Below are 5,841 nucleotides of genomic sequence, written 5' to 3' on the forward strand. Positions count from 1 at the left end.
CCTTGTGATGATATGAACTTCTTAGGACTGCTATACCCCTGTATACAAACAATGATTAAAGGATTATACCTTCTGATATGCTTACATGAACATAGTTAGCATTGATGTATTCTCTTTGACACATATCCAAGTTAGGATTAGTGATCAATGTTATCCTGTTATCATCATCTACAAGGAGACACTGTAATTGTGTCATTTGTTTATTATTAGGAGCATACAAACTGTAATGTTTTTAAAACGATTGAATGCTTTGTTATCTTCACTGTATCCAATGGAGCATGACTTATCCTCTCCAGTATACAAACTCTGTGTTCCAATGATAACAATTATTCATTTTATACTAACAATACTTTATATTGCTCTTCGAATCCATTACTGTGACAAGTAGCCACATGATTGCCCAGTTCTTCCATTGATACTGGTAGAGTGGCTGGTATTAATGGGTCAAAGGATGGTTCATTATAAATGTGATGTGGGGAGAGTTTGAGTGCTTCGATATCAGTGTATGTTGGTTCATATAATGGCAACTGCTGCTGCTGTATTGGAACCTCTTCTGACTCTTTCTCTTTCTTATTCTTCTTATTAATAACAGCATATTCTGTTAAATGGAGATTATCAGTTGATCATATGTACATTGTATAGTATTACCTGGTTCAACTCTTACTGAAGTATCTTTATCTGTCATACTGTTATCATTTATAACAGATGAATCAGTATACTTATTGTCTATTAATATAGTTGTATTGATTAATAGTATCATTTTAACAATTACCTTCTTTTATAATATCATTTGTCAGTACTGTTAGTGGAAGTTCCAATGGTTGTTTATCAGATTTACTGTATCTATAAATAATAAATAATGATGACAACAATAATAAACAACAAACCTTTTCTTTCTTTGTATTATAACTGCAATTATTAATAGTGTTATTATTACTATTATTATTATAATAAGTACTACTCCTATTACTCCTCCAATAACAGGTACTATAATTAAAATAAATTAATAATTATTTAGTATATTAAATGCATACTTTGATTAGATGCTGATTCTAATGATACTAAATTGAGAGAAATGAAGTTAATACAATTTAAATTATACAATACATACCTGATGATGACATTGATACTGCTGCTGACACTGATCCTGATACTAATTTTGATGCTGATTCTAATACTGTTGCTGATGCTAATACTGATGCTGATTCTAATACTGTTGCTGATACTGATTCTGATGATACTGATTCTGATACTGATGATACTGATTCTGATACTGATGATACTGATTCTGATGCTGATACTGATTCTGATAATACTGATCCTGATGATACTGATTCTGATGATACTGATTCTGATGATACTAATTCTGATGCTGATCCTGATTCTAATGCCGATACTGATGTTGATGCCATTGAAGATGTTGAAACTGATTTTGCTGTACTTGCAAGTGCTAATGTCATTAATGATGATATTAATGAAGATGATACTAAATAAATTTACACAATTATAAGTATTTTATACCATTATGCAGTACCTTTTCTAATCTCTACTTGAATAGGATCACTGAAGGGACCTCTTCCAACAGAATTGACAGCAGCTACACTGATGATATACTCAGGACCAAATACTAGATCATTCAATATGATATATCTCTCAGTACTGGTGAGGTTGTATGTGATACTACTGTTACTGATCATCACTGTATAGCCTGTGATTAGACCATTACGCTCAGAACAATCAACCTCATTCCAAGTGAGATTATTATTAACTGGTATAAAAGTCACATTATCTGGTATATTAGTAGGAGCTATGTAGATAATAAAAGTTAATTGCACAAAAACATACATACCACTTGATGACAATGTATCTTCATCAATTGAATTTGGATCAGATCCTCCTAGTACATTACCAGCTCTCACTGTGATGGTATAGTTCATACCACTGTACAGACCTATTAATGTATAACTGTATGTTGTAGTGGACTGATGAGGAGCAACAGAGACTGTCTGATTCACTGATGATGACTGGGGACAAGATGGAGTATAGGAGATGGTGTAGTATGTTACATAGTTGTCACTACTGGGAATAGTCCAGTTCACTGTAATACCAGTGGTTGAGACATTAGATACTGAGAGACTAGTTACTGGACTAGGAACTACAACAGATATCAATTACACTCTCTCAATCATAATAACTCACCATCTAATTTTAACACTGTTACTGTACTATTAACTGAAGGAAGATCTATATATGAGTACACACTGATGGTATAGGTACTCATTGGTGAGGGATCTGTTAGTACAATTTCATCTTCACTGGTAGATACTACATTCCTGGTTACACCTCCAGTAGTATACTCAATCACATATCCATTAGTCTCTGATAAATTGGTCCAGTTCACTTTGATACTAGTAGCATTTAATATAAACCCTCTCACATCATCTGGAGGACCACTAGGAGCTAGAGAAGAGACAAAGGTATCTACTATTGATTAAAGTATAATCATACCATGTAATATCACAGATTGACTGTAGCTGACTCCTCCAATCATTGCTATACAGGTAACATTAACTGACTCTTCAAGTTGATCAGGATATACCAGTAGTGTGTTATATCTCACACCATTGTCTTCTGAATAGTGTGAACTGCTCTTCATCACTCCATTCACTAACCAGTAAACATCAGTTGAAGTAGGTGTGAGACAATCAACAGTGGTACTATTAGGCTGAATGATAGATGAAACTATAATAACTAGAAATACATCAACAATGTTACAAGTACATTAAAAGGTGCAGTAGAAATACCTGGTAAGGTCTGTACACTGATTGTACTACTAGCAGGTCCCAGTAATTGTTGATAGGCTCTGACTGTGATGCTATAAGTTGTATTTACTTCCAACCCCTCTACTTTTAATGTATCATTACTACTTCCCTCCACCTGTACTGTCTGCACAGTGTCTGTGTCATTAGTGACATTGACTACATATCCATCAGCATCAGATGAACCAAGTGCAGTCCAACTGACAGTGATAGTGGTAGCTGTCTTGCTGACCTCAGTAAGAGAAGAGGGAGCAGTTGCTGGAGCTGCATGAAAGACTTCATAAAAATCAGTATTTGTAAATAACTCACCTGTGACAAAAATGTACCGATTTCTTGTTACACGTGGAATATGATGATTAATATCAATATGACCAAACTCTAAAAAGAATCTAAACTCATGGTCCCCTGTGTTATTTGGTTGACTCATTGCTCCACTTGTTATATTCTCTTCCTTCCAAGTAACAGTTACAGTAAAATCCCATCTTCCATTAGTTTTGTCTACTGCCTGTCCATCACCAATAGTACAACTGTAGTACAATTGAAATTCATGTGCATATCCATTGCAAAGTTGAGTACTACTAGTACCTGACTCATAGTACCAATTGGCATGACGTAAAAATGCACCATGATTGTCAGAACCAATTTTAATGGCATGTAGCGCAAATGTTTGAGGTAGAACTGTCATATCTGAAGGAAGATCAACACTGATATTTTCAATCTGTGCCCATCCTACAATAAATCAGTAAAATAACAAGAATAATTATGAGAACACTAGTCTTACTGAATATATTAGCAAAGATGATGTTAGTGTTAGGATCTGAACAATTAGTGGGTAGACAACACTTGTACCAGCCATCAACAATTGCTGGAGGGTTTTGTTCAGGTCTGTAAAGACTGAAAGTAGTAGTAGCCTCAGATAGTGCCGAAGATATAATATTACAATGTAAAGAACCAGTGCTAGTGGGACAGACAACTGATACTTCATTAGGAGTAACCCACCCTCCATCATCTTCATCACCCAGAGTAATATCAGGTAAGGTACATGATACTTTGTTATTCATGGATTTTATGTCAGCATCAAAAAAATAAGATCCATTAAGATAACAGACTTCTTTATGCATCAGATACATACCTACATGTAGAACATATATAATGCCTATTTCACAGTTAAGTATCATACCTTGATTATCAAGAGGGCATTCACACAATCCATCATTAACAAGAACCAATAGTAAACCAATCAATAATGGCAGGACCAGTAATCTATCCATTGCTTGATAATAATGTATTTCCTACTCTAGCTGGAGACTTTAAAAACAATAAATTAACAGCATATAGTGAGTGGGTGGTGTTTTAAAATTTAAAGACAATACATCTATAACTGTTGTCTTATAATTAATTTTAATTATAGCCAAACCTATAGCAGTGATAATAGGCAAACAGTAATAACAATATAATATAAATAATCAGCATTTATAAATTCAAAAAATAATAATAAAGAACAGCTAACAGCTAAAGAGAGAGAGAGCCAGTCAGTAGATCAGTGTATACAGCAGTATATCTGTAGGTTATTGTTCAGTTTGTTCTGATTGTGTGGCTGCTGCTTCCTTCAACCATTTCTGCATAATATCATTAACTACTGGTGGATTGGCTAGTGTGGATACATCTCCTAACTCCTCATATAAATTATTTGCAATTTTTATTAAAATGCGTCTCATTATCTTTCCTGATCTGGTCTTAGGTAAACCAGGATAAAATGACTGTACATTATGTATATGACCATGCAATCACTATGTACATGCAGTATGGAGTACATTATGTGACTGATGGTTATGAAATAAACAGAAAATGTTTATTGTATGCACAACTGAAGTAGATACAGCTAAGCTAACGAAGAGTGAAGTGTAACATAAACATTGTAGGAGCAAAGTAAACTTCAATGTCATGCCCAGTTAGATGTGTCATTGAAGTATAGTTTGTATAAAAATAGAAGAGGGTCAAGTGGGTCAACTGTATAGATTAATGGTTCTCTGTATGTGTCATTTTTATTACATTTTCTGATACATATTGATGTCCTTATGCTACATAAAAAGTTTGAGCTGATTCCGACTTAAATTTTGAGAGTAATGACCATTTTTAGAAATCAGCTAATTTCTGAAAAATAGCCCAGGGCTTTCTCTGAAAAATGACTTCAAAATCAACCAAAAATTCTATCACACTTTCTGATACACACTGAAAATTCATTAGCATTATTATTTCATTAATTTCTTCAATTTTTTTAGTTAAACAAAATGATTACTATATTTGAACTAAAGCTACATCTACTAAACATCACTACTCACTAAAATACAGCAGGTTACTCAATAAAACACATAAATATATTAAATTATGTAAAGTTAGCATAAGTACTGTGTAACTTCAAGTACATTGAAATCACTTCATATATTGAACTGTATTGATCCTAAATAAAGCAATAATTCATTATTATTATTATTATTATTATTATTATTATTATTATTATTATTATTATTATTATTATTATCCATACCAGTGTAGTGACAGCTCCTGGTTTACTCCTCCTCACTGATTTAGTTACTTGAAATACATCCACTACACCTTCTGCCTTACACTGTTCTAGAGCAATACTCACTGAACAATAAACTCCTGAACGACTCACTGTATCACTACACACACAATGGATGATCATTAGTCTATCAGTATAACTCTCTCTCTTACCTACAGTGTACCACTACTGGTCCTCCTCCAATTTTTTGTTGTCTGTGTATAACTTCATCAATAACTTGTAGGACAGTACGTGGTTCCCTAATGACACCATCTGTAGGCCAGTTAGTTACTTGAAACTGCAGAACATTCCATGAAGAGCTGCTCTTTTCTAGTTGAACAGCAAACTTCCTCTCAATATATCCATTACAGTCTTTGCTTGATAAACATTTAACAAAATATTCCTCATATTGAATGATATCTGATTCCCTCCAGTATTGATAGCAGCACTCCTACAGTA

The sequence above is a fragment of the Amphimedon queenslandica genome, unplaced genomic scaffold (assembly GCF_000090795.2).
Source record: "Amphimedon queenslandica unplaced genomic scaffold, v1.1 AMPQUscaffold_13434, whole genome shotgun sequence".
Taxonomy (NCBI): domain Eukaryota; kingdom Metazoa; phylum Porifera; class Demospongiae; order Haplosclerida; family Niphatidae; genus Amphimedon; species Amphimedon queenslandica.